This window comes from Giraffa tippelskirchi, chromosome 4, assembly GCF_054371585.1.
Source record: "Giraffa tippelskirchi isolate mGirTip1 chromosome 4, T2T-mGirTip1v1.2.pri, whole genome shotgun sequence".
In the NCBI taxonomy this organism is placed as follows: Eukaryota; Metazoa; Chordata; class Mammalia; order Artiodactyla; family Giraffidae; genus Giraffa; species Giraffa tippelskirchi.
The window spans coordinates 190,255,615-190,281,260 of NC_137278.1; the positions used below are offsets into that span (position 1 = coordinate 190,255,615).

The 25,646-nt window shown below is 41.8% G+C and overlaps 1 protein-coding gene and 1 pseudogene across 3 annotated transcripts in view; one reads left to right on the top strand and one right to left on the bottom strand.

The window, feature by feature from the left end:
* GRIN2B (glutamate ionotropic receptor NMDA type subunit 2B) overlaps positions 1-25,646 on the top strand; it is an 815,960-nt gene that overhangs the window by 216,529 nt on the left and 573,785 nt on the right. The gene's annotated exons all lie outside the window — the stretch shown is intronic.
* LOC145545710 (calcium load-activated calcium channel pseudogene) lies at positions 5,765-6,747 on the bottom strand (annotated as a pseudogene).

Genomic DNA, 25,646 nt, shown 5'->3' on the forward strand with positions numbered 1-25,646 from the left:
ACTCTTTAGCTGTGGTGCACGGGCTTCTCATTGCGGTGGCTTCTCTTGTTGCCGTGCACAGGCTCTAGGCATGTGAGCTTAGTAGTTGTGGCTCAAGGGCTTAGTTGCTCTGCAGCATGTGGAATCTTCCTAGACTAGGAATAGAACCCCTGTCTCCCTCATTGGTAGGCAGATTCTTATTCTCTGCGCCACCAGGAAACTCCCTAATCTTCTATCCTTTGTGATAGTTTTCCTCTGCCTAATCTATGTGTTAATGAGAGAGGTAGTTAAAATTGCCCAGAGTAGTTGTGGATTTATCTATTTCTCCTTAGAGTTCTATTTTAACTTTAGGTACTTCAAGGATGTGTTATCAGGTGTCCACATATTTTAAATTTTCATCTTCCTAGTGGATTAAATCTTTTATCATTGTGAAAGTTTCCTGTTAATCTATAGTAAAGGTTTTCACGTTTTATCTACTTTGTCTGGTGTTAATATAGTTATTGCTCTTTTTTTGTGTTTGTGTAATTTATTTATGTTACTTCCCTTTATTTTGACCTCTTTAGCCCTGTTTCAGTTATCTATTGATGTATAACAAACATCCAAACCTTAGTGGCTTAAAACAACAATGTATTATTATCTCTCATGGTTCTGTGGGTTCATACACCTCTGCTCAGTAGTTCTTATTTGGAAGGGGGTCCCTCATGCAGTTTCAGTCACATGACAGCTGATGCTGGAATCATGTATGGACTTGATTTGACTGGATGGCCAAAATATCTTCTTTTCTCACTTATTTGGCGTCTAAACTGAAGTGGTTGAAGTAGCTGAGGGATGATCAGTCATTACCCTTTCTTCACAGGACCTCTGTATATGGCTAGCTCAGGCTTTCTCACAGCACATCAAGCTCAGAGTAGTTGGATTTCTTTCATGGTGACTGGCTTCCCCCAGGGGGCATGATCCAAGAGACTAAGGCAGAAGCTACGGGTGTTTTGTGTCCTAGCTATGGAAGTCAGAGACATTCAGTTACTGACAAAGATCTGGCTAGTCAAAGCTATGGTTTTTCCAGTAGTCATGTATGAATGTGACAGTTGGACCATAAAGAAAGCTGAATGCCAAAGAATTGATGCTTTTGAACTGCGGTGCTGGAAAAGACTCTTGAGAGTCCCTTGGACAGCAAGGAGATGAAACAAGTCAATCCTAAAGGAAATCAACCCTGAATATTCATTAGAAGGGCTGATGCTGAAGCTGAAGCTCCAGTACTTTGGCCAGCTGATGCAAAGAGCCAACTCACTGGAAAAGACCCTGATCCTGGGAAAGACTGAAGGCAGGATGAGAAGGGGACGACAGAAGATGAGATAGTTGGATGGCATCACCAACTCAATGGACATGAGTTTGAGCAAGCTCTGGGAGTTGGTGATGGACAGGGAAGCCTGAGTGCTCCAGTCCATGGGGTCGCAAAGAGTCAGACACGACTGAGTGACTGAACTGAACTGAACTGATGGAAGTCATGTAGCACCGCTCTGCGGTATTCTGTTAGTTCAAAGTGAGTTAGAGGGTTGACTCAGATTCAAGGAGGGTGAGACTATACAAGAGTGTAAATACTGGGGAGTATGATTCACTAAAGGCTATTTTTGAAAACTTAGTTACCACAATTTGCTCTCTGGCCTGCAATGGTTTCTATCTCTTCCACATGAATCTATCCATCGAGGTCCCCGAAGTCTCATTCTACTGTGGCGTTAAGCTCCTTCCTGAAGTACAGGATCTCATTATATGAATTATGTCCAGGTACAGATGAGGCTTTTTGGCTGTATCACTTGGGTACAGTTCCTTTCAATCTATATTTCTCAAAGCATGGTAATTTTAGAATATTTGTACTTCTTGCATGGTGACTATCTTTCCCCAAGGCATATTTTCTAAGAAACGAAGTACATGATACAAGGCTTATTTTGACTTACACTTGGAAGTCACAAAGCAGCACTTATATTTTATTAGTGCAAAGCAAGCCACAAATTCATCCCAGATTCAAGGGGAGGAGTGTACAAAAGGGCATGAATATGGGAAAGTGGGCTCACTGGGGAGAGGACACATGTAACCTTATATTTTCCATGTGTTAGTTGTAAGAAGTGTATAGTTTCTATCTTAAAATCTATCCTAAAAGTATATTTTTGAAAAAATTAAAACATTTACATTTAATCTAAGTATGGGTATATATTGAGTTTTATTATTCTATCTCACTGCTTTTTCTTATTTATTTCACTTATTCTATATTCTCTTTTCTTTCCTTTCTTGACTCCTTTTGTATTGAATAGCTTTTATTATTTTGCCTCCCCTCTCCCTATTAGCTTGGTTACATTCTTATTTCTGAGTAGTTACTAATGAGTTATTAATGAACATCTGAATTCTTGAAGGGTGATTTTTTCTGGCTATAAATCTTTGGTTACTATTTATTTATTTATTTCAGCACTTTGAAGATGTAACTCCTTCATCTTTTACTTTCTATTATCTCTGTTGGGAAGTCATACACCAAATTGTTACTCCTTTGAAGATAGTCTTATTTCTTCGGCTGCTTTTAAGACTTTATGTTTTCAACAATTTTCTGGTTTTAATCTGTTTTTTTTTTAATTGCTACCAATGTTTCTTCAAATCCAGTTTCTGCTTCATTGTCTCGATCATAAGGACATACGTCTTGGACACAGACATATGTCTTCTTCTAGGACTAAAAGTATAGAGATGTGTACTGTGGTGGACATTTTTCTTTATTAGTATCTAGAGAAGAAATCAGCACAATATTGTCAAGCAATTATCCTTCAATTAAAAATAAATAAATTTTTTTAAAACCTATAAAAATTTTATTCTTATTTTTAAAGACTATATAGTAATTTAGTCACATGAGTTATTGTAATTTATTTGAATAGCTCTCTATTGACTAAAATCTATAATCAATGTCGTATCTCTATTTCTTTGGATTTATTTTTTCTTTGCTTCTCCCGATAGCTCATGCCCATTCTTCTTCTTCTTTTTTTTTTTTTAAGGCTGTGCTGGGTCTTCATTGCTTCGAGAGCTTTCTTCTAGCTGTGACGAGCAAGGGCTACTCTTCCTTGCAGTGCATGGGCTACTCATTGTGGTGGCTTCTCTTACTGTGGAGGACTGGCTCTAGGTGTGCAGGCTTCAGTAGTTGTGGTGCACAGGTTCAGTAGCTGTGACCCCCAGGCTCTACAGTGCAAGCTCAATAGTTGTGGTGCTGGGCTTACTTGCCCTGTGGCATGTGGGATCTTCCCAGACCAGGGATGGAACCCCTGTCATTTGCATTGGCAGGCAGATTCTTTACCACTGAGCCACCAGGGATGCCCTCATGCCTGTTTTTTTTTTTTTTTTTTTTTAATGAGTAAACTTAAATACATAGCCCTAACAAACTCTCTCAGAAAGGAGAGAAAGATCATGGTATAAGAATGGCATCTACAAAGAAACATGGTAGGAACTGAAGGCCATTGTGACTAAAATCAAGCTCAAGATGTATAACTATGAAATGCCTCCAGGGAGGACTAGGAATGCCTTCTCAAGAATCCAATAGATTGTACTGGGGTGTGACGGGAACTGCTGAGGACTCTCATTTTGAATATTCATATGAGTCATCCCTTTCCCCTCATGTTTCCCAATTCCTATAATAGGACAGAATGGGAAAGACTAGAGATCTCTTCAAGAAAATTAGAGATACCCAGGGAACATTTCATGCAGAGATGGGCTCAATAAAGGACAAAAATTGTATGGACCTAACAGAAGCAGAAGATATTAAGAAGAGGTGGCAAGAATACACAGAAGAACTGTACAAAAAAGAACTTCACAACCCAGATAATCACGATGGTGTGATCACTCACCTAGAGCCAGACATCCTGGAATGTGAAGTCAAGTGGGCCTTAGAAAGCATCACTATGAACAAAGCTAGTGGAGGTGATGGAATTCCAGTTGAGCTATTTCAAATCCTAAAAGATGATGCTGTGAAAGTGTTGCACTCGACATGCCAGCAAATCTGGAAAACTCAGCAGTGGCCACAGGACTGGAAAAGGTCAGTTTTCATTCCAATCCCAAAGAAAGGCAATGCCAAAGAATGCTCAAACTACAACTGCACTCATCTCACACACTAGTAAAGTAATGCTCAAAATTCTCCAAGCCAGGCTTCAGCAATATGTGAACCGTGAACTTCCAGATGTTCAAGCTGGTTTTAGAAAAGGCAGAGGAACCAGAGATCAAATTGCCAACATCTGCTGGATCATCAAAAAAGCTCAACATTCAGAAAACTAAGATCATGGCATCCGATCCCATCACTTCATGGCAAATAGATGGGAAAACAGTGGAAACAGCGTCAGACTTTATTTTTTTGGGCTCCAAAATCACTGCTGATGGTGATTGCAGTCATGAAGTTAAAAGGTGCTTACTCCTTGGAAGGAAGGTTATGACCAACCTAGATAGCATATTGAAAAGCAGAGACATTACTTTGCCAACAAAGGTCCGTCTAGTCAAGGCTATGGTTTTTCCAGTAGTCATGTATGGATGTGAGAGTTGGACGGTGAAGAAAGCTGAGCGCGGAAGAATTGATGCTTTTGAACTGTGGTGTTGGAGAAGACTCTTGAGAGTCCCTTGGACTTCAAGGAGATCCAACCAGTCCATCCTAAAGGAGATCAGTCCTGGGTGTTCATTGGAAGGACTGATGTTGAAGCTGAAACTCCAATACTTTGGCCACCTCATGCGAACAGTTGACTCACTGGAAAAGACCCTAATGCTGGGAAGGATTAGGGGCAGGAGGAGAAGGGGACGACAGAGGATGAGATGGTTGGCTGGCATCACCGACTCGATGGACATGGGTTTGGGTAAGCTCCGGGAGTTGGTGATGGACAGGGAGGCCTGGTGTGCTGCAATTCATGAGGTCGCAAAGAATCGGACACGAATGAGCGACTGAACTGAACTGAACTGAACAATCTGAGCATATGAGGCAAGTATGGTAAATATAGTGGGCTTCCTAGGTGGTGCTATTGGTAAAGAACCTGCTTGCCAATGCAGGAGACATAAAGAGACACAGGTTCAGTTCCTGAGTCTGGAAGATCCCCTGGAGAAGGGCATGGCAATCCACTCCAGTATTCTTGCCTGGAGAATCCTATGGACAGAAGAGCCTGGAGGGCTACAGTTCATAGGGTTGCAAAGAGTTGAACACAACTGAAGTGACTTAGCATGCATGCTTGGTAAAATAATAGATTTAAAATATTACTCCTTTGTGGCCACTGTTCACCCTTATGCTCAGTTGACTAAAAACATGTACCTAGAAATATATCAAAGCAAAACAGATTTCTTCTTGTAGATGAAATAGCTAAAATGTTGGCCTCTTTATTGATCTCAGGTCATATATTTGGCTTGAAAAAAACCACAATAAACAGTTCCAGTTAAAAGTTACAGAAGCTACAGTTTTCTTCTAGATTTCTAAATGCTCGTAGAGAGTCAACTTCCATGATAGATAACACACAGCACATACTCGAGAGTCATTCCTATAGGGATTATTTATATGAGTAGAACAAGATTTTGTTTCTCATTATACAAACATTACCTGAATTTATCTAATCAACACACTAGTTTTAAAAAAATAATCTGTAACTAAAAGCATTGTCTTGTTTGTTGGATGCCATTCTCATTGGAATCATATCCAAAGAGTCTAGAAATAACTCAAAACTAGAAAGTGGCCTACTTGCTAAGGCTGCCTATGATTCTTGCTATAAAACAGTTGCCAGTCTGATTTGAATGTCTAAAAAGAATGGGAATTATAGGGTTCTTCTAGATTTCTAAAGAACTTGCCAGAAGAAGGCAGAGGGCCAAGAAATTCACCTGCCTGCTTGGTGGCAGCTTGTGAAAGGGCAAGGCTGAGATTTTCTGGATGTTCTGTCCAATGGCACGGAGCACAGAATACACAGGAAGATGGAGGAACAGTCTGTGGTGTCAGCCTCCAACAGACCTGCATGAGATAGTCCACAGATGGAGGAAAGCAGAGTTAGAGGAGACCCCCGTCACCATTCTACCAGCAAATATGGAGTTGAACATTCCCACTTGGGCAGTAAAACAAACATCAGCTGTGAACAAGGATTTCATTCAAGCCATCTTTGCGGGAGACCTGGGTTCAATCCCTGGGCTGGAAAGATCCGCTGGTGGAGGGCATGGCAACCCACTGCAATATTCTTGCCTGGAGAATCCCCTTGAACCGAGGAGCCTGGCAGGCTGCAGCCCATGGGGTTGCAAAGAGTCGGACACCACTGAGTGACCAAGCACAACACAGCACATCTGTTTTTATTCTTCAATTTCTCTTCTTGCCTATTTTCTAGTTTTTGGTGGTCCACCAGCTGATTCTTATTGTTTCCTTCTTTTTAATTTTTTATCCCATTTTTCCATTTCTGCTTTCAGTCTCTTGTACTTGTCTATCCTGTAAACCAGAAACCAGGTTACTCTGGCGTGTGTGTGGGTGCTGTCACTTCAGTTGTGTCCAACTCTTCACGACCCCATAGACTGTAGCCAGCCAGGGTCCTCTGTCTATAGTATTCACCAGGCAAGAATACTGGAGTGGCTTGCCAAGGCCTCCTCCAACGGATCTTCCTGACCCAGGGATAGAACCCGCGTCTCCTGCGGTTCCTGCATTGCAGGCAGATTCTTTACTACTGAGCCACTGGGGAAACCTGAGAATAAGAGGCACAAGAAGACAAAGATGATGAGCAGTGTGTCCATGAGCTGAGTGCTCATCTGAGACTTGTGTCTGTACACTCCCACCCAACCTGGGGAGGGCAGGAAGCTCTCGAGAGCCAGGAAAAGAAAAGCAAAACCGACTTCCAGATTTCAGGACCACTTAATTGTCAAACTTGTCTGGCTACACCAAAACCAAGTACAAATCTTAAATCCAATTAGTAAACAGTGCTGGTAGACTGGGACATCCTGCTCCCAAACAACCCTTAGACCTACGATTTATCTTTCCTTAATATATTACATAGTGTTGGCGAAAGGTTACTATTATGGGCCAGAACACTCTGGAAATAAGCATCCCAGAACAGCTGAGATTGTTGCTAAATAACTGATGAGAAGGATAATGTCAGGATGCTTCTCAGTTTTTAGAGCACCAAAGATTCTTTTAAACCCCATAGAGGTGAAACATCATTTTTTTAACTGGACTGAACATGAGTTTCCCTGCAAATAAATCCAGCTAAATTTTGAAACACATTTTTGGGAAGTAACTACTTATTCTGGAAATCACAGCTAGTCATTGTCCATCCTCAAACTAAGATGGCTTAATCTCATCTGGCTTCTCTGAAGGCTATTAATGTATTATTAATTATTCCCAATTCCCAAACCCCATACAGTGTTTTCAAAGCTCTCAGGCCCTCAGGCCCTGTAACATCTCTGCATCACCTTATACTAATGCTATATGTACAGCTAAATAGTCGATCTAATAACCTGGAATCTGCCCCTGCGCTTATAGTGAAGAGTCTCTTCACCAAAAATGTTTTCCCTGTTATCTCCGCCTTTTAAATTATTTTTGTCTTTAAGGTATGACCCCAAATACCTCTTCCTTAACACAGTCTTTCCCAAACCCCAGTCTTCCCTTTCTAACTTTTTTTTTTTTTTGACCATACTGTGCAGCATGTGAGATCTTAGTTCCCTGACCACGGATCAAAGTCAAGCCTCCCGCTTTGGAAGGCGAAGTCTTAACCACTGGACTACCAGTAAAGTTCACTTTCCTGACTTTCTTCTGAATTCATTGTCATTTATTGAAAAGAACATTAGGCATGTGTAAGAATCCTTTCGATTCTGTCACCATATGACTTTAAACAAGTTACTCAACTTACCTGAGCCTTAGTTTCTCTCATAGTAGGAGTCTTAAACAATATTACAAATTGTAACAAATATCATTTAAAAATTTACTCTATATAAGTAAGATTTTCCACTCCTCAATTCTACTTCTTGTAAGAATTTTATTCAAACATAGGAAATCTGTGTTTCAGTGGTGAGATTATGAGCCTTTGCACTTAGATCCAGTTCTGTGTTATTAATAAAGCTCATCAGTAAGCCTGCATCTTACAATTTGCCCTTTCTCCATCCTCTCACCACTTGATTTTAGCCATACAAGTTTTATTTTGTCTTTGTGTGTTGTGGGGGGGTGGTGGCGGTGTGTTGTTTGTTTCTTAGTTTCTCTGCATCTTGCCCCTACTATTCCTCTACTTTTCTGCACAATCTCCTCAATTCCCCCAGCTTTCCTTAGCTAATTCTTATTCAGCTAAAATGTCGCGGCCATGATGGTCTCCTCTGAACACCTGCAAGTTTGGGTGCCTTAGATTTACTGATTATTTCATTTGTCATACTTCTAATTTAGCAAACATTATCTGCAGGAAAGCCTGATAGCTCTGTGGTTAAGAGCTCAGGCTCTAGAGACAACCAAACCAGATTTGAATGTTGCCTATTACAGCTAGTATGTGAGTCGTTCAGTTGTGCCTGACACTTTGTGACCCCATGGACTGGGGCCCCCCAGGCTCCTCTGTCCATGGAATTCTCCAGGCAAGAATTACAGCTAAGAAGTCCACTATTCCACTTCTCAGCTGGAATAGCCTGAGCAGCTCTCATCACCTCTTTAAGCAAAAACTGATGTAACTCACTTGGCATGTACACTGGACACATGTCATATATTTTTAATATTATTAGTCAGCAGTGGTTTTATCACTGACTATTATGTCCTTGGTTCCTTCCAGAATACTTGCCAAGTTATAAATAGTTATTGAATAAGTGAACAGAGTGTATGAAAAGATTGAAACATTTTCTTGTGATAAAAAAGTTTGCTTCAGATCCTTAATGATAATCCATTTTTATTAACATTTTTAAAAGATATTTCTTTTTTAAAAAATAATTTTAATTATTTGCTTAATGTATTTATTAGCTGTGCTAGGTCTTCACCTCTTGGAGGGCTTTTCTCTAGTTGCAGGGAGTAGGGCCTACTCTCTAGTTGTGATGCGAGGGCTTCTCATTGTGGCTTCCCTTGCTGCTGAGCTCAGGCTCTAGGGCACTCAGGCTTCTGTAGTTGCAGCACATGGCCTCAGTAGTTGTGGTTCCTGTGCTCTAGAGCACAGGCTCAGTAGCTGAGACACACAGGCTTAGTTGCTCCACAGCATGTGGGATCTTACCAGATCAGGGATCAAACCCATGTCTTATGCATTGGCAGGCAGATTCTTTATAACTGAGCCACCAAGGAAGCCCTGTCTTCTTATCTTTACCAGTTGCCTACCAGTCCTGTGTATGGAGAGACATAATGTATCTAGCCTCTCCACTATTTCTGGCTATTTATGCAGTTTCTACTTTTCTTCTCTTTCAAATAATGGCACAGTGACATTCATTTATATTTATCTTTGTGTGCTCTGAGTCTCAGTTTCTTTATGCCAGATAGGGAAGTGCCACTGTCTATCTCAAAGAGTTGTTGTGAGAATCAAATGATATAATGAGTATGAATATGCTTAGTAAGCTGCTAAAGACTATAGAAATAACTTCTCAACACTTGCCTTGTACTGAATTGCAGTGGACTTTTGAGCATACATGTTTAACTTTCCCATTACATTAAAAAAATTCTTTGTGTGGACGTATTCTTACATAGCTTTGTAATCATCTCTATCAAGTTCTATCACTGTACTTTGCCATTAAATAACTTTAAATAGATATTAGTTGAATAAGAGAATGAAAATTTGCCTATATCTTCCATCATTCTCTCCCTCCTATTTTAGACACAGTTCATTATGTTTATCTTAGTTCTCTTTATCAATTCACCTATTTTTAAAAACTAACTTCCTAAAATCATTGATCTTCAAGTTTTCATGCATATTTTAAAAAAATATTTATTTATTTCATTAATTTTTGGCTGCACTGGGTGTTCATTGCTGTGCGATGAAGTTGTGGCGAGTGGGGGCTACTCTAGTTTCAATGCATGGGCTCCTCATTGTGGTAGCTTCTCTTGTTGCAGAGCAAGGGCTCTAGGGAGTGGGGGCTTCAGTAGTTCTGTGCGTGGCTCAGTAGCTGTGGCACATGGGCTTTGTTGCTCCACAGCATGTGAGATCTTCCAGGACCAGGGACCAAACCTGTGTCCCCTGCATTGGCAGGCAGATTCTTAACCACTAGACCACCAAGGAAGCCCTTCACATGTATTTTTGCTAAGCTTCCTGGTGATTCAGATGATTATTCAGACCCAGGAACTCCTGATGTGATGCACTGTCCCAGGCACTGGCACTGGCATTTTTTCTACCCTATCACAGATTGGAGGTCATCTGACATTTGCCTCACTCCTTTAGGATTCTCATGGCTGCAAGTGACAGAAAAGTCAACCTAAATTAGCTGAACCCTAAAGGTAGGTTCACTTGGCTGAGAAATAGGAGGTAGCACTAGCTTGGTCTAATGGCTTCAATGATGTCACCAAGGCAATCACATTGCTCTGCCTTCTTAGGTAAAAGCTTCGTACCTAGAGGGCCCTAACCACTCTGGGTTTTCCTTCCAGATTGCAAAATGACATCACAGTTCTAGATCTTGCATCTTCAAACTATACATTCTAGAGAAAAACGTCTCTTTAAGTAACTCTTGAAGAAGAGAGAGGAATTTTTTTCTTCCCAGAAGTTCCGACATAATATCATACTGACTCTGATTCCTAGTCAGGTTAGATGGCCAGAAGCATGGGTTAGGCTGATTGGCTTAATCTGACTGGCTTAAGTAACACCAGCTCTTGGTTTGGGAGGATCTAATTCTTCCAAACTCTGGATAAGAATGAGAAATGTTTTTTTCAGAAGAATTTCAGAACACTCTTAGGAAATGGAAAGGACACTGGGCAGCCAAACGATACCACATGTTTTATATAGGAGCCGTCTATGTTTCAGTTTCATTTCACGTATCTAATGAAAGCATCTTATTTGTTTTCATCTCAATTTATTTTTCGGAGAAGGCAATGGCACCCCACTCCAGTACTCTTGCCTGGAAAATCCCATGGACGGAGGGGCCTGGTGGGCTGCAGTCCAGGGGGTCGCTAAGAGTCGGACACGACTGAGCGACTTCACTTTCACTTTTCCCTTTCATGTACTGGAGAAGGAAATGGCAACCCACTCCAGTGTTCTTGCCTGGAGAATTCCAGGGACTGGGGAGCCTGGTGGGCTGCCGTCTATGGGGTCGCACAGAGTCGGACATAACTGAAGCGACTTAGCAGCAGCAGCAGCAATTTATTTTTCTGCGTCAATACCAAATCCGCTTGATAGAAGCCTGCTCAATGGTAGTTCTGTTGAATGAAAATGTTTTCCTAAGAGTCAAGTAATTTCCTTTCAGACACAGGTGAATTGCAATTAATCATTTAAAAAAGAAGTAAATCTCTTTAACCATCACCACTGAGAATCTTACCATTACTGACCTTTGCTTTAAATACAAAGTGAAAATATCAACTTCCTTACCCAAAGGCAGATTTAACATATGGTTGCAGGTGGGTTTTCACTTTTAAATTGAATTTAATTATAATGATTTGCCTGGGCAACAATTATCCTAAACTGAATAGGAAGAGAGGATAGCACTTTTCCTTAAAATTCAGACTCAATTGGGCAACTGAAAGCAGCTGCATGGATGGGGGTCAACAAATTAAAAAAAAAAACAAAAAACATGGACTTAAGAAAGGCCAACAGCCAGTAAGAAATGAATATGTTCTCTCATTCCTTGATTCTCTTACCACTGTCTTTAAAAAGAAATTAAAAACAAAAAATAAAAAAGCAGCAGCAGAGATTTGCAGATTAGGGAGAGCATAATCAATTCCACTTTCTAAGTAGTTCCCCTGCCTGAGGCAGAAGGAGAGTGAACTACCCACAGGAATATTAATATAAATAAAGGCATGGAGGGGTTGAGGATCATAGTCTCTGTTTTTTCATCTTCACTCTATTTTTGTTGTTCACTGTATCATCTACAGTAAGAGTCCAACTCTTCCTCTTTATAAACAAAAAAATGTCTTTTGATCTAGCAAAGAATAGGCAAATATGGGTAAGTCAGCTTTTCCTAGAGCATGTTCATAGAACCATACCAGACAGTGGTCCTTGCTTCTGATGAGATGTGGACTAAATGCTTCCTGGTAATTGTTCTCTGGTTACTGAGCAACCATAAAGTCTTTGCCAGTCTTCTCCCCCCGAACTAATCCCCTTGCATAATACCTAGTGGAAAAATAGTACAGAAAGTTTACTTGAATTTATCAGAATAACATTTTATGACTCAGAGGTCAATCTGAGATAGAAATACAAGATTCTTTGGCCTTTATCTTTGATTTTAATTTTAGACCTGCATAAGCTTTGCAATCACATTCACACCAATGGGCAGCCAAAGCTTTAAAATATGTGCCAATATTTTGGGTCCATCTAAGATGCTACGTTTGATCTACTGCAAGGAGATCAAACCAGTTAATCTTAATGGAAATCAACTCTGAATATTCAATGGAAGGACTGTTGGTGAAGTTAAAGCTCCAATACTTTGGCCACCTGATGCAAAGAGCCGACTCATTGGAAAAGACCCTAATGCTGGGAAAGATTGAGGGCAAAAGGAGAAGGGAGCGGAAGAGAATATAAGATGGTTGGATGGCATCACCGACTCAATGGACATTATTTGAGCCAACTCTGGAAGATAGCAAAGGAGAAGGGAGCCTGGTGTGCTGCAGTCCATGGGGTCCCAAAGAGTCGCACCCGACTGAGCAACTGAACAACAACAACAAGATGCTACTTACTGGGGGAAAATTTAAGTATACCCACAGTTGAGTGTTTTATATATTGACACGGATACTTTAATAAAAGAACACAAGGACTCTGTGTTATGGCTGTAGAGGACATCTGTTGATTGTAGGCCTTCTTTCCCTCTTCTTTTGGAAATAATTCCTTGAATTTCTGTTCCCTTCCTCTCACAGCCCTTATGGAAGGCAGGTATGTGATTCATCTTGGCCAAAGGACATACTCAGATTCACAGGGATGTGATCAAGGATGAGTCCTTGAAACAAGTCAGGTCAATCAGAGTGGAGCCCAGAACATTTATCCTTCAAACTCTCCTCCAGCTCCATAGAGTGTAGGATTCCACAAAGTGCTGATCATCCTTTCTGCCACCAAGTGGACACCGACAAGGAAAGCAACATGAAGGAAGGAGGAATGCAGTGTGGAGAGAGAACAGGCTCTGGTGATGGAGTTTGAACCCTTGGGCTAGTCTGTGCCGGAAGTCAGACACAACTGAGCAACTGAACTGACCACCATATCTCTGGACCCTGTGGTCAGTTAGCAAGCACCCTATGTTTTCCAGTTAATGCGGATATCTCCTCTTAATCCTATCCTTGCAACTTGGTTTGGTTTTCATCTTTCTTTAGCCTGAAGACCTGGAGTGTTTAACAAAGAGCTCCATCTATAGATATTGCCATGCAGATGTACACCTAGTACTTTAGCACTCAGAGCATCACATAATGTGGGACAAATTTGTTCCTCACTTCACCAATCTTGTAAGCTCAGCATTTGGTACAGTGTATAGGAATGAAAGTTGTTTTCATACACACATTTAGTGAGTCTGAACCTGGCTACTTTGTAGCTCCATGGTAGGAAAGGAAAGGAGACACTGAGTGATGGTGAGTCGTGGAAGTGACTACCTTTCATTCTGCTCCCCTGGATGATGGTAAGACAGCAGTGATTCAAAGCTGGACCTGAGGGTCTGCTTCTCAGTGTTCTGATCTGGGGAGAGAGATGAGAGTAGCTTTGTCATGAGGCTTGGATTCAGCGGGGGAGAGGGTCCCCTCTGTGCAGATCCATGGGAGGAGGTGCTCCAGGTGTGTTGGGAAGGCGTAGCTGCCATTTTCTTTCTCATCACTGGGGCAGCAACCATAGGCACTGTCATTAGTGATGGGTGTGCAAGTCAGGTGGAACTAGTGGTAAAGAATCCCCCTTCCAATGCAGGAGATATAAGAGATGTGAGTTCGATCCATGGGTAGGGAAGATCCCCTAGAGGAGGCCATTGGAAACCCACTCTAGTAATCACTGGACAGAAGAGCCTGGTGGGCTACAGTCCATAGTGTCAAAAAGAGTCAGACACAACTGAAGCGACTGAGCATGCACACATGTGCAGGTCAGTGCTGGCAGTGGGACATGATTTTTTTTTCTCATCAAAGGACAGAAAGTGGAAGGATGAGTTATCTCCTTTCTTTTTAAAAAATATATATTTTTAAATTTTTGACTGCCTCAGGTCTTAGTCATGGCACACAGACTCTAAAGTTGAGTATGTGGGCTTAATTGCCTCTCAGCAGGTGGAATCTTCCCTGACCAGGGATCAAACCAATGTCCCCTGCATTGGCAGGTAGATTTTTAACCACTGGACCCCCAGGGAAGTCCCATCTCCTTTCTTTATAGTAGTGCAATGATTTGGCTCTAGAGTCAGAGGACTGGGTTCAAAGTTTAACTCTATCTTTGCAAGCTGTACGGCTTCTATCTGATGGAAGCAATAACAGTACCGACCACACAGGTTGTTGTAATAATTAAATGAGATAATTCTCATGAGAGCAATTCACACAGTATCTAGCACATTAGAAGTCTTCAGGAAATGTTAGCATATAAGGGAGAATGGGGTACATGATATGAGATATACTCAACTCCCATTTGCCCATGAGTCTCCCAGCAGCTACTTAGCCATCCCCAAGTTTCCTTGTCACATAGCTGAAAAATGACTGTAGATCACAATGAGTTTCAAATCATCCAAGAACGGTGTGGCAAGCTCAAAATCTGAAATTAACTTTGCCTTTATATTGTTCATGCTAGTTGCTCTTCAAGTACAATTAGAATCAGAATGCTAGCACTAAAAATAGTACCAATTCTCATTTCTCTTCTCAGTGTTATCTGCTGCCATAGTGTTTCCCAGGCATGTTTATTTACTCGATTCACAACAGGGAATCTTCTCTTATTAGCCTGACAGCCATAGCTGGATTCCACAGCAACGTTCCATGCAGCTGGTAAAATCTTTATTACGGGTGAAGCACTGGAGGTCTAAGTTGCTGCCTCCCCCAGTGAGTTCAGTGGAAGAGTGTGTCATGGCGAGAGTTGCCCAAACAATTTTGTTGTGGAATAAAGAGAGGCCCAGAGTGGGGCCTTCCCTTTGACAATTTCAGAACACTTTTCCCTCTGAGTAGAATGACAACATAGCCCTCGATTTCTCCTTGCTCTCTCTTCACTGCTCATTTGTGCTTTGTGTGAATTTAGTGCCAGTAAGAGGCCAGATTGACAGCTCCCAGCACATCCAGCCCCCTCTTTGGTGTCTCTCACTCACAACTTAGCAGTCAGAGAGGGAGATTCTCACTCGAGATCTCTGTTTAGAGTCTTTTTGATTATTATATGCCAAGATTGAGGGCAAGAGGAGAAGGAAGTGACAGAGGATGAGTTGGTTGGATGGCATCATTGACTCAATGGATGTGAGTTTGAGCAAACTCCAGGTAAAGGATGGTAAAGGACAGGGAAGTCTGGTGTGCTGCAGTCCATGAGGTCACAAAGAGTTGGACAAAACCTAGCAACTGGACAACAACAACAAGATGTTGACCAGTCAGCTATCTCAAAATAATGGAAGAATCTAACCCTGGGGTTTTGACCCCTAACTTTGTCCATCATAAACCTGGAGAGTTAGACTGAGATGATTTGGGATCTCAGTGACCTTGTTAGGTGAGCACCAATCGCTGTTCATTCAGTAATTATTCACCTCTTTCTTCTTCTCTAACACCCCTCCTCCATTAAAAAAAAAAATCATCTAACCAAGAGAAGAAGCAACAGGCAGCTTGAGGACATGGCTCTGTAATCTGCAGGCTCCAAATGTTGGCTGTGAAGATGGGAGGTTGGCTGGCCGGTGAGGTAGCATATGAGAGCGTAGGGGTGCTGGGGAGGGAGAGAGACGTGAAGGTGGGAAGGAAGGGATAGAAAGTGAACAAAGTCAAAACAGGAATGGAAGCAAAAAAAAAAACAAACCAAACAAGCCAACCAAATCAAACCAAGCAATTTTATATTCCAGTTCCTTCAGGGGAAAGAACAGTGTGCTGAGTCGGGCAGGGTACTAGAGGAAGGGTGAGAGGCACTGAGGGTCTAGCCCTGGTGCTGCCCGTCTTCAGCAGTGGGACCTCCGACCAGGCTCCGGGCTGCTGTTACCATGTGTGAACAATGGACAATGCTTACAGCTGCCTATGACATCTCCTGGGGTTGAGAGGCTGAAGTTATATGGAAACTTATGAAACCTCCCTTTAAAAATGGAAAGGCTAATTCCAAACATAGCATATTATCAGTTCTTCTCCAGAGAATGTGCATCCATCATGTCACAAGCTCTTCCGTTTCTTCTCTTCCCTCGAACATTATGATGCTTACTTGAAGGCATCTGAGGCTCTGCTGAGAATTGTCCATTGTTGAGTCAGGTGGCATTTTATCCTTAGCAAAGAAGCGAAGACATGGACCCTGCTCTGCTACTGATTCCTAAAGGAAAGAACAGTATTGAGCAGTCGGTCACAGGTTGCCTGCAGCCAGACTTTCCCACTGGAGGTTACCATCCAGTTGGCAGTCTCTCTGGCTAGCCTCCAGGTATGACGCATGGGGTGGTCATCACATCCTGCCATGCACTGGGTGGGGAGGGGCTCAGTGTGGAAGGACATGGCTGGGGGCTGAGGAGGTCTGTGGATGCTCCATGTGGCTTAGATTAGACCAGAATTAAAATAATTTCTTCTGTCTTGAGGAGAGGGTAAGGGTCCTCAGGATCTACACCACCCAGTCTTAGCCAGACTACCTTGCTGCCAAATGTTTGGGAAGTTCATCATTTCTACCCTGGAACTTGGCAAGGCTCTGGGACTTAAGTTCCATGTAAATCTTATTCAAATAAAGGATCAGGCCAAGGATTTTCAAAATACTTCTTTGTCTGACTACTCAGGCAAGATTTGGGGCACCGCTATGATTCCCCTATAACTTCCTGTTCCTTATGGCATGCTGGGACAGGGAGATGCAGCAGTTCCAACATCACCCTTTTCCATCCACCATGGCAAAAGAATGGCATGTGCATTGTTACCATTCATACTAAGTGACAGGCTTCCCTCACTGTTTCACTGTCCAAGCTTTTAATTTCTCACACAAGCTTCCCTCGTAGCTCAGTTGGTAAAGAATCTGCCTACAATGTGGGAGACCTGGGTTCAATCCCTGGGTCAGGAATATACCATGGAGAAGGAAATGGCAACCTACTCCAGCATTCTTGCCTGGAGAATCCCATGGACAGAGGAGCCTGGAGGGCTACAGTCCATGTGGTCACAAGAGATGGACATAACCTAGTGACTAAACTACCACCACCATCAATTAAGTGTACACACCACAAAACCAACAGGCATTTATTAAGTATCTTGCAGATCATGTGCTTCCAAGGGAAGCACTGTACCTGAGACATGGGCTTCCCTGGTGACTCGATGTAAAGGATCTGCCCGCAATGCGGAAGACCTGGATTCAATCCCTGGGTCAGGAAGATCCCCTGGAGGAGGGCATGGCAACCCACTCCAGTATTCTTGCCTGGAGAATTCCCTGTGAACAAAGGAGCCTTTAGGGTTATAGTCCATGGGGTGGCAAAGAGTTGGACATGACTAAGTTGAGCAACTAAGCACAGCACAGCACCTGAGACATATGAGATATTTCTATAAAATATGATATGGGACATCTCAGTGCCATGAGTGGTAGAAATACACCCTGTTGGAACTCAGAGGATGAAGAAGGCCATGCAGACTAGCGTTCTCTAGGAAGAATTCACTGAGGAGAGGGGATTTAAACTGGGCTTTGAATGAGTGTCAGTAGGACTCGGAAGGCAGAAGGACAGTATCATGTAAGGGACCCAATGGGAACAAAGGTGCAGAAGCATCCTTGGACAGGGTTGAAACTGACTCAGGAGCAGAATGGCAGTTCAGGGTAGTGATTAAGGGCATGGGTTTGAGGGACTTCCCTGGAGGTCCAGTGGTTAATACTCCATGCTCCCAATTCAGGGGGCCTGGGTTCAATCCCTAATCAGGGAACTAGATCCTACATGCCTCAACCAAAAGTTCCCACATGCAGCAATGAAGATCTAAGATCCTGTGTGCTACAACTAAGACCTGGCACCGTCAAATAAATAAATTTTAAAAAGCAAATATTTAGGAAAAAAAAAAGAGTGGGGGCTTTGGAGTTGGTCATCTACGTACTTTCTATGTGACCTGGGAAAGTTAGTGATCACCTCTTAGCATTATTTTTCTATTTTATAAAATGAAGATAATAATTCTTGCCTTTAAGGGTTGTCATGCAGAGTAAATGATGTAGTGCATAGAAAGTCTTTAGCACAGTTTCTGGCACATAGTGAGCCTTCAGTGGAGGTGGTTTAGTTGCTAAATGGTGTCTGACTCTTGCAACCCCATGAACTGTATCCTGCCAAGATTCTCTGCCAATAGGATTTCTCAGGCAAGAATACTGGAGTGGGTTGCCATTTCCTTCTCCAGGGGGTCTTCTTGACCCAGGGAATGAACCCACATCTCCTGCATGCAGGCAGATTCTTTACCAACTAACCACCAGGGAAGCCCAGTCAGTCAGTTCAGACACTCAGTCATGTGTGACTCTTTGCAACCCCATGGATTGCAGCACACCAGCTTCCCTGTCCATCACCAATTCCCAGAGCTTGCTCAAACTCATGTCCATCAAGTTGGTGATGCCATCCAACCATCTCATCCTCTATTGTCCCCTTCTCCTCCTGCCTTCAATCTTTCCCAGCATCAGGGTCTTTTCTAATGAGTCAGTTCCTTGCATCAGGTGGCCAAAGTATTGGAGTTTCAGCTTCAGCATCAGTCCTTCCAATGAATATTCAGGACATATTTCCTTTAGGATTGACTGGTTGGATCTCCTTGCTGTCCAAGGGACTCTCAAGAGTCTCCTCCAACACCACAGTTCAAAAGCATCAATTCTTTGGTGCTCAGCTCTCTTTATAGTCCAACTCTCACATCCATGCATGACTACTGGAAAAACCATAGCTTTGACTAGACAGACCTTTGTTGGCAAAGTAATGTCTCTGCTTTTTACTGTGCTGTCTAGGTTGGTCATAGCTTTTCTTCCAAGGAGCAAGTGTCTTTTAATTTCATGGCTGCAGTCACCATCTGCAGTGATTTTGGAGCCCAAAAAAACAAAGTCTGTCACTGTTTCCATTGTTTTCCCATCTATTTGCCATGAAGTGATGGGATCAGATGCCATGATATTAGTTTTTTGAATGCTGAGTTTTAAGCCAACTTTTTCACTCTCCTCTTTCACTTTCATCAAGAGGCTCTTTAGTTCTTCTTCGCTTTCTGCCATAAGTGTGGTGTCATCTGCATATCTGAGGTGATTGATATTTCTCCCAGCAATCTTGATTCCAGCTTGATTCACCTGGCTGCCTGCAATGTGGGAGACCTGGGTTCGATCCCTGCATTGGAAAGATCTCCTGGAGAAGGAGAAGCTAACCAATCCAGTATTCTGGCCTGGAGAATCCTGTGGACTGTATAGTCCATGAAGTCTCAAAGATGAATTAGGCAGTGGTATAAAGAATTTGCAGAAAGAAAAGAGGCTAGATGTAGGAACTCCAAACAGGAAACAACTATAACCATTCAGTCATCAAGTAATGATTAATCATGGTGGAGGCAAGAAGAGATGAAAAAAAAAAAGAGATTTATATTGATTTTCACAATTGGATGCAAAAAATAAGAGAATGGAGAATTTCCAAGATCAGAGTGTAAGCTTCTTGAAGCTGGGAGCTGTATTTTATAAAAATTCTCTTCCTCTCTAGTGTTTAGCACAGTGCCTACCTAGTACACTGCAGTCATCACTGCATTCATACTAGTGAGTGAATGAGTGAGCAAAGGAATGAATAAATGAAGGAGTGAGTGAATGAAAGAAAAATGACTCATAGGTCATGAGCATAGATTGTTAAAAAGATGCCAGTTGCCAGTGACCAAATACACTCCTTTCTTGGCATCTTCTTGGTATCTGTGTATGTACCTTTTGTATGTACCCTTTGTAGGTACCCTTTGTACTCAAGCACAGATGTTTACGTACTCAGTACACAAGGTCCTACCAGTAGGTAATTACTCCTTTCTAAGGAAGTGGTTCTAACTTTAGTTTAAATTAAACTAAAACTTTAGAAATTTTTTTTAATTTTGTTTTTTAACTTGAATAGAGGTTTTACATTCGCAATCTGTTTTCTTTAGGATTACTAAAACTAGAACAACCTAGGCAAGTTTTTATTTATAGAGTGGGATTAAGAGATCATCTCCATTTTTATATTGTATAATTCTGTCCCTTTTTTACTTTTTCCAAGTCACAAGAAACTGGAATCAATTGATTTGTTTCTTCAGACCAGTAACTTTTGTTGAAACCTCAACTCTTTGGTTTCTGAAAATGGACGAAGAGATTTGAATGTGATCAAGCACCAAGGATTTTGCTCTTATCCAGACATGAATAATCACTATCAATCTGTAGACCACAACCTGAAACTGTCAACTATGTGTGTGTGTGCTCAGTCACATCCAATTCTTTGCAACCCTTTGGACTGTAGCCCGCCAGGCTTCTCTGTCCGTGGGATTTTTCAGGCAAGAAGACTAGAGTGGGTTGCCATTTCCTTCTCCAGGGGATCCTCCCTGACCCGGGGATTGAATCCGTGTCTCCTGCATCTTCTGCACTGCAGGCAGATTCTTTACTCGCTGAGCCATTGGAGAAGCCCAAAACTGTTTACTAAAAGATACCAGCTTCCACAGATATAAATTCGCTTGAAGATCTTGTTCATATTTTTCAGAGAATCAAAAAGAGACCGAGGTACTAGGACATCTGGCCACAGGATGCCTAACTTTTATCCTTGATTCAGCCTTTGCAAAAATTGTCATGACACTGTAGAGTTTGGTAACGCTTATTTGCTGGACATTTACTAAGACCATTTTCCCTTTTCAGTAACAAAACTGAATCAATTCCCAGACTTGTCCTGAATGAAATAGGTGAAATTTAGCCACGTGACTGTGTGAGCTCTTACTGAAAACAAGATACCCTCAGGAGCTGTTCGGCAGCATTCACCTTTCCCTGAACAAATATAATAGAAAATGACTGTGTAACCTGCAGTCTTTTTTCTGGGCCCTGAATTGTGGTAATTATGTAAGATCCCTGCTCTTTTAACTAAGATTTCTTGAGTAAAATCAGTATATTATAGTAATTTATAGAGGCCACAGGGAACAAGGGAATATAATGGTCTGAGCTGCCCAGGTGGGCAGTGGAGAAAGACCTTGTACCTGGCACCACAGACTACCAAAAGCCCAGTTTCCTGAGAAACTAGTTGCAGGTATCATCATCTACACTTGCTTCTTCCTACTGCCATCACCAAGGATGAACTGGACAGCACAGGGTTGATGTCCATGTGATAGGAGCCTGCAGCAATTGGGACAGGGAGAGCTTTCATCAGTGAAATCTCATTATTGACAGAGACTTGCTTGTATCTGATGTCAACACTGATCTGGGCAGTAGGTGGAACCGGGAAGAAAGGTAAGATACTAGCTCCTCTGATCTCACTATACAATGAGGTTATTTTCCTAGGCAGCTCCTTCCTTCTGTCTCCCACACAGTAGATGAGCAGGGAGAGGTGCATGACCCCCTGAGAAACCCACAGGAACCCCAGCCTTGAGCTTCCACTCAGCTAAAGCAGGGACTGCGACTTGCATTTAGACTTACTTTTTTCAATAGCCAGGAACAAAAACCAACTCAAGGAAGCTTATGTGTGAAAGGGGATTTATTGGATGGATACTAAAATATGTCACAGAGTCTAATGAAGAGTTGAACAGCCACTTCTTTAGGAAAGGTGAGGACCACTGTGTCTCTGGGGACCTCAGAGTAGTCTGAGCCTTTGTTCCAGAGCCATACTGTTAAAGATACTTAGTTCTCAAAGGTCTAGTCTCTAGATTTTCATTCAGTATTTCAGACTCACCACGGAGAGATAAACTTGCCCAACTTGTACTAGTATCTGTTCTTGGATATTCATTCTTGGATAAATTAGTTATGGCTTCTGGCTAAGAGTCAAGCAACAGAAAGTTGGCTACCAGAGATCACTCCTATGGAGAGCTTGAGCAGGTCTGTGAGAACTTAATATAATAGGCATATGCTATTTATCTATTAGGGCTTCCACAGTGGTTCAGTGGTAAAGAATTCACCTGCCAATGCAGGAGACACAGGTTTGATCCCTGGGTCAGGAAGATCCCTTGGAGAAGGGAATGGCAACCCACTCCAGTATTCTTGCCTAGAAAATTACATGGACAGAGGAGCCTGGCAGGCTATAGTCCATGGGGTTGCAAAGAATCAGACACGATTGAGCATGCACGGGCATTACTCTGAAATAAGCCTGGGAAATTGAGATAGCAAAAATGGAGGAAACTCATCATTCTCTGAGGCATTAAATGTAGCTCCTAGTCTTTGGGGAATCTCCACTGCCTCCTCAAAATAATGGCCATGAAATCCTTCATTCCTTGTTTATCAGTTATGTATACTCTGCATAACAAATCACCCCTGAACTTAGTGGCTTAAAACAACAATTTTTATTCACTCTTAATTTTCTGGATCAGCAATTTGGGATGAGCTTAGTTTTCTACTTCTACTGGTGTCATCTAGAATCACTTGTGTGGTTCAGTCTCCTAGAGGCTTGAATAGGGCTGAATAGTGCAAGGGGGCTTCATTCACCTGCCATTCAGCATTGGCATTTAGCTGGAACTCTCTCCCCATGGCCCTTAATTCTCAAGCAAGAGAGCCACGCTCCTTCACATGGCATCACCATGTTCCAAGAGGCATTTTGAGGCCTGGGCTTGGAAGTTCCACTATGTCATGTTGCTGCAGTCTACTGTTCAAAGCAAATCACAAAGTTAGCCCAGACCCAAGAGCAGGGGAATAGATGCCATCTCTCACTAGCAAGAATGGCAAAGTCATGAGCATATAAGGGTAAGAGGCTTTGTAGCCATCTTTGCAGATAATCTACCATGCTTAGTGGAGAAGGAAATGGCAACCCACTCCAGTATTCTTGCCTAGAGAATCCCATGAACAGAGAAGCCTTGTGGGCTACAGTCCATGGGGTCACAGAGAGTATGACTGAGTGAGCACATACCATGCTTAGGACCTATGTGCATTAGAACAGAAACAAACAAACAAAGAAAAAATCAAGCAGTTACAGTCAATATCTGGACATATCTGGACATGGAGAAAGTTGAATGACATGGCATTATAAAGCTTCTGTGAGAAGTTAGTAGCCAAAAATAAATAAACAAATAACTTAAAATTTCTGTAATTCCTTGAAATTTCTGTAATTCACAGGAAAGTTATAAATAATTCCCATCCAAAAGCATACTAGATTGAGAGAAAAGGATATTGAATTGTAGACCCAGTCTTGTTACTGATTTTCTGTGTAAAGTTTACAAAGCACTTAACTTCTGAGTCTCATTTTTGCTATGGGTCAAATAAAGAAATGTATAAATCACACAACTTCAATGAGAAAGAGCTCTGTCAACTGTAAAAATGCTATATAAATGAAAAAGTTGTTAAAAAAGAATTCAAATAATGGAATCTTGTTTTCCTCCTCTTCTCTAGTTATGTGGTATAAAACAAAGAATGATCTTCTGCTTATGTTGCTACAAAAGATATGTTTTTACAAAAATTTTCTTTCATCTAAATGTTTTTTTGATGATTTACCAGTGAAAGTAGTGCAATCTATGGTCTTTCTAAGTGTACAAAAATGTGTGAAATTAAAACACCCAAAAGGAGAGTAATTGGATGTATCCATTTGGGGGAAAAGGGAAAGTATGTGGAAAGGAAAATGAGCTTAAAAGCATAAAGAGACAGTGTCTTTTAGACTGTGTAAGCATAATTAGGTGAGATCCCTCTGTGTGGCCAGTTTTAAGAGAAAATGATTTGAAATGGTAGAGTGTGTGCTAAGCTAGGTATGAGAGCTGAACACACAGTTAACTTTGAAGAAGTAAAAGAAAAGAACTTTTCTGAAATGCAGCTACTCGTTTCCTCAGGGAATGGGTCATACTGAATATAAAAACACCAAGTCTTAGCATTTCCAGAGAAAAAAGTGGTATGGCTGGATGAGTTAGGACTTAGGAGAGACTTGTGCAGCCATTTCGGCAAAGATGAGAGTATGTGAATATTTTCTCCAGAACTTTGTGATCTCAGCTAGTTCCCTGCAGCATCCGGGAGGCACTCTATCACATCCCCTGAGTCCGTCTGACTCCAGCACACAAGGATACTCCCATGTATCCTTGCGAGACAGGGTTCTCCATCAAACACATGGGGTATCCATTTGTGTTGGTTCCTCACTGTCTATGCACGCTCAGCAATGGAAAGAAGATTATTGCTCTAGTGTGGGTGTGTGCATGCTAAATCACTTCAGTCGTGTCTAACTCTTTGTGACCCTATGAACTGCAACCTGCCAAGCTCCCCTGTCCATGTGATTTTCCAGGCAAGAATACTGGAGTGGGTTGCCATGCCCTCCTCCAGTGCATCTTCCTGATCTAGGGATCGAACTCGCATCTTCTGCATTGCAGGTGATTCTTTACCACTGAGCCACCAGGGAAGCTATCACTGTAGTGTAGAGGTTGGCAAACTTTGGCCTGTGGGCAAAACCCAATTCGCCTATTTTTGTAAATAAAGTTTTCCTGGAATGCCGTCATACCCATTTGTTTACATATTGTCAACAGCTACTTTCATGCTACAGTGGCAGAGCTGAATAGTTACCAGAGACTGCACAGTCTGTGAAGAGGAAAATATTTAATATTGGATTCTTTACAGAAAATCTTTGCCAATCTCTGTCTTAGTGGGTCAGTTCTTTTTTTTCCCCCCTTTTTTAAATTATGAAAGTATGGTAACACATTTACAGGAGACTTGTAAAATACAGAACAAAGTTACAAATAGTTCTACTATATATTACATTTTTTAAAGCAGATAATGATTTTTAGCTTGAGTTTCAATATAAAAATTTCAAAAACTAACAGAATGAATAGACAGAAAAGTAGAAGGATATGTGAAGTCGCTCAGTCATGTCCGACCCTTAGTGAACCCATGGACTGCAGCCTACCAGGCTGCTCTGTCCATAGGATTTTCCAGGCAAGAGTACTGGAGTGGGTTGCCATTTCCTTCTCCGAAGGATATAGTAGACCTGAAAAGCACTATGAACCAATTCAACATAATTAAGATTTATACAATTTTCACACAACAGCAGGATACAAATTCTTTCAAGTTCCCACACACTATAAACCAGGAGACATTAGAACATATCTAGGGACATAAAACAAGGTGCAAAAAAATCATGGTCTAGTTTGAGATCTGCTCCAATGGGAAAAATTTCCTTTTATGTTGACTTCCAGCAAAAATTCTCCTTCGACAGTAGACAGATTGTGGTTATCGGCTGTTCTGGTGCAAGCAGGGGTTTCACAATAAGTTGACCTGCTTCATGCTGCATCACATTGAGAAACCCTGCTCCCTGGGGGCTCACACTGCTGTTATTGTTCTGCCCACGTGGATTATTAAGGTGAAGAAACCTCAGAGATCAAGCCCTGAGCCTTTGGAGTGGGAGCA